Source organism: Miniopterus natalensis, chromosome 9, assembly GCF_054644295.1.
Source record: "Miniopterus natalensis isolate mMinNat1 chromosome 9, mMinNat1.hap1, whole genome shotgun sequence".
Lineage (NCBI taxonomy): Eukaryota > Metazoa > Chordata > Mammalia > Chiroptera > Miniopteridae > Miniopterus > Miniopterus natalensis.
In genome coordinates, this window is record NC_142089.1 from 15,712,499 (window position 1) to 15,722,693 (window position 10,195).

Sequence of the window (10,195 nt, forward strand, 5' to 3'; positions counted from 1 at the left end):
CTAGCACTAGTGAGCCATTTAGTATTCTGATATCTGCCCAATGTCACACAACTGAAGGAGGATTTGAACCCTTGACTGACTGATCCCAAAGCATCACTTTTGTCCTAAAACTCCCTATACTTTCAATCTGCTTTTTTACAAAAAATCATGTTCAAACCATTTTGCATGTGAAATTGAAAACTCTTGGTCCCCAGATTGGATCTAGTGAATCTGTTTCAGTCTTCTGCAGCCTGCAATGCAAGACCTGGCACATCTACCCAGGTTGGAGTCTGTGGAAGTTTGCTGGTGGCTGATTGTTTTTTGGCTTTTGAAGCCATGCTTGGACTGAGGACTGCTGAGAGTGAGTAGAAACGAGCTGGGAGAGTCTTCCCCAGCAGGTTTCAAACATTCACCAGAGCCCTAGGGAAAGTGGAGTGAAGTTGTGGTTCACAAACTTTTTGTGCCTTAGAATCTCCTAAAGACCAGTGGTTGGAGGTAGAGCTCAGAATCTTGCCCCTTTAACAGCTTCCCCGGTATTCTGGTGCCCAGGCCATGCTTACATTCAATACATGTTGTGCACATAGTATAGAAAGGCCCTGGACACGGAGCAGTGAGCAAAACAGGCATGGTTCCTGCCCTCTTGGCATTTATTGTCTAGTGCAGGAGACAGACATTAGATCATTACACGACTAATTATGTAAATTATAATTGTGATGGTACCTCAAAGAAGAAATACAAGGTGCTTTAAGAGCATTTACAACCTAAGAGTAGAGCTATTTCTTCCAAGAAAACATGTTGGACTTTTGCAGAAACTAAAACACACCCAAGAAGAGCAGTTTCCCACCCACTAAAGCACCTTCTTAGAACCCAGAGGCTCCATGGGACAACTAGAAAATTGCCCAACTACATTCCTCTGTATTGGATGCTGTGGTGAGCAACCCAGACTGTGGCTCTCATTCCTTCCCCCACACCCACTCAACCGGGAAAGGCCTCAATTGAGGCCCTCTCTGGGAACTGCCCTGGGTCGAAGGAAGCCACCTAGCTCATGGTTATGCCCCCTCCAGGCAGTCCGCCTCCAATGACTGAAGGGACTGGGTATACAAAGGCCTGGCCTCTTTACCTCCATTTGAAACAACTCTAAAGGATTATCCCAGCTCTCCTGGATCAGCCGAGGCAAGCATTGCAGCCCAGTTTCTTTTGCCCAGCCCTGCTTCTCACTGTCCTACGATATTGACCCCCATTAAACCCCCTGTATTCAAATTTCCATCTCAGAGTCTGCCTATCAAGGGACTTGACGTAAGACATTCTCTTATTACAGATGTTGAAAATAAAGACCAGAGAAGGGAAATGACTTGCTTGAGGTCTCACAAGCCTAGACCTTCAGATCCTCTTCATAGTTCGTCACCACTCTGTGTCAGAGCCCTACAACTTCCTGTCTTGACTTTCTCTTCCTGAGGTTGGACGCAAAAGCTGCAATGCTGAAAGGGCCATCCTCATGCCCATGGCTAGAGACCTTGGGCAAGTCACTTCCCCTCTCTGGGGAAGTTAAGTGCACTGCCTGAGTGCTCTATGTTCTCTCAAGTCAGCCTGTGTGTGATGCCCCTTGTCCTGAGAAAAGCCATGTCTCAGCTGGTTATAGCAGCAGAAATTCCCCTCATGTCTGAGTCACCTCTGACCTCACTGTTGGTTCCAGTTGGGGGGAGCCTTGAGCTTCAGGCCCAATTCTGAGTAGCTAAACTAACATGTCAAGAAGGAATCGCTTTTCTTTGTTCATGTCAACATTACTGAGTGCTTACTTTGTCCCAGACATTGCTAGATGCTGGCAGTACAGCAGTGAATGAGACAGACATAGTCCTGGCCCTCATGGGGCCTTCAAGTCCAGTGGAAAAGATGAATGTCACACAAAAACTTGTGGTGAGTCCTGGGGGAATATAAAGCACAGGGGGCTATGAGAGAATACAACAGGGGAACCCCCATATTCAGAGTGGGAGTTCCCAGAGAAATACCCCGGACCTAAAGGATAGAGAAGACTGGCCAAGGATTGGGGGAAAGAAGGGAGTGTGGAACAAAGATTTCTGGCAGAAGAAACAGCATGGGAGAAGATTCGAGGCAGGAGAAGGCAGCCGGATAGGGACAGAGGGATCGGAGAGAGTGAGGAAGGGTGAGGCTAAGGGGGAGCCCAAGGCAGATCTGGCATGACCTTGCGGGGCATGTCAAGAATTTTGGACTTTATCCTATGGGCAGTGAGAAGCCTTCAAAGGAAATTTTGTTGTTACAAAATAGATGTTACGAACTGAATGTTCACGTCTTCCTCCAGTTCATACGTTGAAACCCTAATTCCCAGTGTGATGGTATTTGGAGATGGGGCCTTTGGGAGGTGATTAGGTCATGATCGTGAAGCCCTCATGATGGGATTAAGGCCCTTAAGAAGTGGACACAGTAGCAGGGCTTATTTAGGACTTCCCATGTGCCAGGTCCTCCACTAGGTACTTCTCAGGCATGACCCATAACCTCATTTAATCCTCACGACCCTAGATAGAGCCTATTGCTATCTATTATCTCCATTTTAAAGATGGGCATAATTGAGCCTGCACTCAGACGTATCATGTGTGTGGCTCACTCATCTCCCCACTTGACTGCAAGCCCCTGAAGGCAGAAGTTTTTGTCTAGTGTGCTCGCTGCTGTATCTCCAGAGCCTAGAGCAGGACCTGGCATGTAGCAGGGGCTGAGTAAATAAAACAGGTGTGGAATATATGTCTGTATCCACCAGGATGCCTGGGCTAGTGCTGGGTCCTGGCGGGTGGTGTTCCACGAATAGCAGCCTCCCCACGCTTGGACTCTGCCTCTGCTCTGGCTGTCTCTCCCTGGCTGGTTGTCTGTTATGTCGCCAGCTCTCAGACACTGTGTCACTCTGGTGTTGGGGAAAGAGCTTGGACTTTGGAACCAGACAGATGAGGCTCAAATCTGAATGCAAGTCCATCTGGAATGAGGCAGAGTATAAATAAACAGAACCAAATATATGGCCTTTGATAGCCTTCTTTAATTTCCTCATCTACAAAATGGGAGTATTACCATAAAAAAAATTATTGTTGTCAAGATCAAATGAGACAATGCTTACAGAGAACCTGTTTAGTTAATTTAGTTCCTCCCTTCGGTGGAAGATAGGGATTGGGTCAATGTCATCTTCTTAGACTTAACAGCCTCAGTTTCCACATCTGTGAAACAGGAGATAGTATAGCATTTCCACAGCCTGGAATGTTCTTCTCCCAGACCCGTGTGGGGCTATCTCCATCTAAAACTTATGTTCTCACTTTAATATCATCACATCAGAGTTCTGACGGGATCCTTGTTTCTCAACCTAGCTCCATTCCCTCCCATTTTTTCTCCTTTAAACACCTGTCATAATCTTTATTGTTTCTTACCTGTCCTTTGTTCAGTTGTATCCCCAGTGTCTACCATACTCCTAGAGTAAGCGCTCAATAAATGCTTGTTACTTGCAATAACTATTAATTGATCACTAATTTATCATCCAAGGTCTATTCTAGGCAACCCTGACCACAACCCTGGGACACAGGCAGGACAGGGATTTTCCCATTTTACAGCAGTGACAGCTGAAGTCTAGCAATACTAATAGTGCCCAGGAATTTTCCAAGCAAATTAGCAAGGGTTCTAGACATTTTGGCTAGTGCTATTTCCACCTACCCCTCCACTGCAGTACAGGGGAAGGAGCACTGGAGGCCCAGGTACTAGTCTGGGCTCTGTTCCAACTTGTGGCTGTAAGATTTAGGTAAGTTACTTTCCTTCCTGAGCCTTAGTTTCCCCATCTTTAAAATGGGAAGAATAATCCTTGCCCTAACTGATTGGTGGTTAAGGTGAGAATCAGGTGAGAAAATGAGCTGAAAGCATTTAATACTGAAAACACTATACATGTTTATGGAGGATTTTTTTATATTAATATGCAGAATTAATATTGACATCTCTGTGGGCTGGAGAAGCGGAAGCCAGGGAAGTTTCCTAGAAGCCATGGCATTTCAGATAGGCTTTAAAGACAGGTTAGATTTGGGGGCAATAAAACTCCAGAGTCAAAGTAAAAAACCAATCAAAGCAGGACCCTCCAACCTTTCTGAGTTTTACACTCTGTTCTCCTCTAAGGTGCATTTCCCTAACCTGATTTAGTTTTCCTTTCAAATCAAACTTATTTAAATATAATTTGCATATAATAAAATGCACATGTTTTAAGTGCACACAGCTCTATGAGTTTTGACAGAGGTACACACCTATGCAACCACCACCCAGATCAACCTCCCCAACCCCCTTTTTGGGTCCCCCAGACAACTGCTTTTTGCTTTCTGTCACTACAGGTCAGTTTGTTGTTGTTAATTACTCATTTCTTTATTAGCTAATCACAAAGTTTTGCATTCAAAAATTAGAACAGCCTTGGCTGGTGTGGCTCAGTTAGTTGGAGCATAATCCCATACCCCGAAAGGTCTCAGGTTTGATTCCCAGTCAGGACAACATGCCTGGGTTGAGGGTTCATTCCCTGGTCGGGGTACATACAGGAGGCAACCGATTAATGTTTCTCTCTCACACAGATGTTTCTCTCTCTTTCTCTCCCCCTCTGTCTAAAAATCAATGAACATGTCCTCAGGTGAGGATTAAAAATATATATATTAGAACAAAAACAAATGCAACATAATGTATTACTTCACTAGGCTTAAGACAGTATTTTCAGTCTAGGGCATTTGCTAATGAATACAGCAGTCATCAGATAAATTGACAACTAATTGGAGAAAAGAATTAATAATAATCATAATTTGTCCATTTAGTAAAGATAGTCTGAACATTGATAAAAACTATACCTACAAAGTGACAAGAGTTACATGGATAACCTGATTGCTTCTTGAGAGATGATACGTATAAGGCAATATTTTAAATTCAATTTAAATATTTCTAAAGAAAGGACATTTGAAAAGAATTAGGGATCAATAACCATTATCCAATTTTTCTTTTAATTTCATGATACACGGAAGAAATGGGAAGAAATGATAGTTCTATTTTATGGTTTCTTGTCAATCATTATATCAAAGAAACAGTAAATAAGCAGGAGAAGTGTTTACCTAAATCTAAGATGGTTAATGTTGAAACAATACCTGGACCATGTTATTGGGATAAATTATAGCAACTTTTTTTTAACTCTTGTTAACACTTTTGAAAAATTTTAACTTTATTGATTTTTTTAGAGAGAGAAGAAGGGAAAAATAGAGAGAGAGAGAGGAGTATCGATGTGAGAGAGACACATCAATTGGTTGCCTCCGGCACTCGCCCTGACCAGGGCTGGGGATGGAGCCTGCAACCCAGGTAGGTGCCCTTGGCTGGAACCAAACCCCAAACCCGGGACCCTCCGGTCAGAGGGCCAATGCTCTAACCACTGAGCCAAACCAGTTAGGGCTCAGCACACTGTTTTAAAGTTCATTCATGAGTTTCCGACATCAGTAGGTCTTCCCTTTTTACAGCTGAGTGCTACTTCACTGCATGAATATACCACAAGCTGTCCCTCTGTTCACCAGTAAGTTAACATTTGGCTTGTTTCCGGTTTGGGGCAATTTAAATTAAGCTGCTATGAATATTCAGTTATAAGTGTTTCTGAGGGCATACATTTGCTTTCCTTTTGGGTAAACACCCAGAAGTGGAATTTCTGAGTTGTATAACAAACGTATGTGTAACTTCACAAAAAACTGCCAGTTTCCTAAAGCGGCTGTAACATCTTACACTCACCAACAGTAATAAGAGTACCAGTAGTAGCTCCACATCCTCAGCACTTGATATAGTTGGTCTTTTTCATTTAGCCATTCCAGTAGGTTTGTCACGGCATCAACTTTTTCTAAGTGAGCCTTATTGAGGCACAATTTGCATACAATAAAATTTACCCATTTTAAGTATACAGTTCATTGAGTTTTGACCAATGTATACAGTTATGTAATCATCACCACAATCATGATATGGAATATTTTAATCTCCCCTCCCCTCAAAATTTCTTGGGCTCCTTTACTGTTAGTTCCTTCCCCCAACCTCATCTCTTGGGAACCACTGATCTACCACTATAGTTCTTTTTTTTTGGTGCCCTTGGCCAGAATCAAACCCGGGACCCTTCAGTCCACAGGCCGCACTCTAACCACTAAGCCAAACCGGCCAGGGCTGCCACGACAGTTTTGACTTTTCTAGAATTTCATATAAATGGAAGTATTCACTGTGTAATCTTTTGTAGCTGGCTTTCAGTTAGCTTAATGCTTGAGATTTGTCATGTCGTATCAGTCGTTCATTCCTTTTTATTGCTGAGTAGAACACGGCTGTTTATGGACATTTGAGTTTGCAAGTTTGGCTATTATGAATAAAGCTGCTATTTGTGTGGGTATAAGTCTTCCTTTCTCTTGGGTAAAAAAATAGGAGTGAAATTGTTGGGACATATGGTAAGCATATATTTAATTTTATAAGAAATTTACAAATCATTATCTAACGTAGCTGTACCATTTTGTATTCCCACCAGCAACATATAGGAGTTCCAGTTGCTTTGCATCCTTGTCAACATTTGGTATTGTCAGCCTTTTTAATTTTAGCCATTCTCATGGGTTTATAATGGTATCTCATGATTTTTGTGTTTCTGTGATGACTAGTGATGCTGAGCATCTTTTCATGTACTTATTGGCCATTTGTATATCTTGTATATCTGTTGAAATGTCTTTTTAAATCTTTTGCTGATTTTCTTTATTGGGTTTTTTATTATTATTAAGTAGTAAGAGTTCTTTATATATTCTAGGTATATCAATTGCGAATATTTTCTCCAAATCATGGCTTGCCTTTTCATTCTCTGAAAGAGCAGATGATTTAAAATTTGATGGATCTCAATATATCAATTTTTTTTCTTTTGTGGTTCAGGCATTTTGTGTTCTAAAAAATCTTGCCTCGTCCAAGGTGACAGATATGTTCTCCTGTGGGTTTCTTTTCCCAGAAATTTTAACTTTAACATTTAGATCCATGATTCATTTCATGTTAACTTTTGTGTATGGTGTGAGGTAAGAATAGAGGTTCATTTTTTCCCCCTTTCAGCTATCCAGTTGTTCCAGCACCATCTATTGAAAAAACTATCCTTTCTCCATTTAATTTTATTGTTACCTTCATGAGTCTATTTCTGATTTCTTTAATCTGTTCCATTGATTTTATATGTCAATGCTGGCCATAATATTTAAATTTTTAATGTATTGTTCACTATTTTATTACATATATTTCCTGTAAGTAAATTCCATTCCTCTGTGGAACCAGATAGGGGGGGAAATTAAAGAGATGTTTTATATTCATTATTTTTAAAATACAAATAAGCAGAAATAAGAAAATAAAAATTGCTAATAATCTGCCTCTACAGAGTACTACCGTTATTTTTTGTAGAATTTATCTTCTAGATCTTTCTTCTCTGCTTAAATACGCTAACAAAGTGGCAACACATTAAACAGTCTGTTTTACAATCTGTTTTCCCCAACCACAGTATATTGTGGAGTATATTCAATTAAATGAGTGGTTCTCACCCTGCGATGATTTTGCCCCACATGACATTTGGCAAAGTCGAGAGACATTTTTTTGGACAGTATAAATGGGAGGGTGCTATTAGCATCTAGTGGGTAGAATGCTGCTAAACATCTTACAATGCACAGGACAGTCCTTGACAACAAAGAATTATCCAGCCCAAAGAGTCAATAGTCTCGAGGTTGAGAAATCCTGAAATAATGTACATAACATGTTCAATACAACACTTGGCACATATCAACTGCTTGGCACAAGGAAAACAAGTAACTCGGGGGGAGGGGGAATGTTATCAGAAGCAAGAATATGAGTTTGGTGCTTTCCCCAAATATCTAGCTATAGGCTGTTATGCAGTGAGGAGGCTCACAATAGAGTGGTTTTATCACCACAAATACCTGGGAAACCAAAGGGTGAGCAATACCTTCAAGGAGACCTGCAGCCTTGGACCTTGGACCCCTCTGTGGGGGGGGAGGATGGGAAGGCTCAGACATCCCCCCTCCCCAACCAGGCATCTCCCCTGGCCAGAGTTCCAGCTGTTGTCTGGGTTAGTATAAACAAAGACCTTTGGGCTGTCCCAGATTCAGAATTTATCACCCATGAGCCCCTCCCAGTTTACAGGAGTGCTTGGAAGACACATCCTAGGTCAGCAGGAATTAAGTGGGGCCCCCAGGGTGTGGGTGTGTGTCACGTGGCTGATGACACAGGCAGGATGAACTGGAGAGGGACAAACCACAGTCCAGGGGAAAGTGCAGCCAAAGCAGAATTTGATTCAATTCAACAGAGTTAAGTATTTAGCAACATTCATTGCATTTCCACTGTGTGCCAGGCACTGTCCCTCTCCTATGAGGGAGGCCATTTGGAATAGTGGTTAGGAGCATAGTCTATTTAGAAAGGGACATTTGATTCCCAGGTTTGCCAGCACTAGGTATTTGCCCTTTATAAGACACGCCATGCCTCCGACACACACAGTACATATGTGCTCAATAAATCATGTATGTGTGTGTTTCAGTCATCACGAAAAAATCTGAGGTAACGGATATTATCACCCCTCTTCATCTTAGGAAATGAGTAAGATGCAGTTCTTGTCTTCAACCAACTTAGAGCCTCATAGGGAAGGTAAAGACAGGTCAAAGTCTAATTCCAAGCAGAGAGACAATGAGAGACGTGCTGTCGAAGAGCATTCAGCTGGAGTCGGGCAGGTTGGCTTTTTGTCACTTGCAACTAGAAGACTTGTGACTAATACAATTTTGAGGGGTCTCAAATGTCATTCTAAGGAGTTTTACATGAGGTCTAGAGAGACATGAAAGGGGGGGAAAACAGGCAGCAAGAAGGAAAAAGATGTGATAATTACTGAAGCAAATGTCCATCAACTGATGAATGGACAAAGAAAATCCATGTAATAAAAAATTATTCAGCTATATAAAGGAATGAAGTACTCATACATTTTACAACATGAATGAACCTTGAAAACATTACACTAAGTGAAAGAAGTCGGTCACAAAAGACCACATATTTTAAGACTCCATTTATACGAAACATCCAGAATAGGCAAATCTATAGGGACGGAGAATAGATTAGTTGTTGCTTAGGGTTAAGGATGGGGAGTATGTTGGGGAGAAATGTGATGGCTCATGGGTGCTATTTATTCTGGGGGTGATAAAATGTTCTAACATTGTGGCGATGGTTGCACAAATCTCTGAATATACTAAAAATCATTTAACTGTATATATTAAATGAGTGAATCATATGTGAATTATATCCCAATAATACTGCTATTAAAAAAAGAGAGAGAGATACTTACAGAAATAGGTATCCATTTTTTGTTCCACTACAATCTATTAGAGTTAGATGTTATATCTCCAAACAGTAATTGATAATCACCTTTCAACCATAAAAGAGAGGAGAATACCAATATGCTGAGAATGGTCAGAGAAAGAAAGAACTTGGATCCTTGATGACATTTTTGAGCTACTGAAATAATTCTAGAGCTTCTCTAGCTCAGGACTTCATAATATGAGAGACAATAAATTTTTCTTAAATAATTCTGAGAGCAGTTTAAATTTTTTATTGATTGATTTTAAAGAGAGAGAAGAAGGGAGGGAGAGAGAAACATCACCCCAGCCCCTGTTCTGTCTCTGTGGATTTATCCACTCTGAGTGTTTTTAGTAAATAGAATCATAAAAGATATGGCCACTTGTGTCTGACTTCTTTCACATAGCACAATGTTTTTTGAGGTTCATCCATGTAGCATGCATCAATACTTCATTCCTTTTCATGGCTGAGTAACATTTTATTGTATGTATACACGATTTGGTTTACCCAGTCATCCACTGATGGGCATTTGGGCTGTTTCCACCTTTGGCTATTGTGAATAGTGCTGTTATGAACATATGTGTATATGTACCTGTTTGAGTGCCTCTTTTCAGTTTTTCTGGGTATATATCTAGGAGTAGAAATTCAAGGTCACATGGTAATTCTGTGTTTACCTTTTAGAGGAACTGCTGAGTTGTTTTCCACAGAGGCTGAACCACACTGCTGTCCTACCATCAATGTCTGAGGGTTTCAAATTTCTCCACGTACTGACCAACATTTGTCATTTTCCATTTTTTAAATTATAGCCAATTTTGTGCATTTGGAGTGGTAC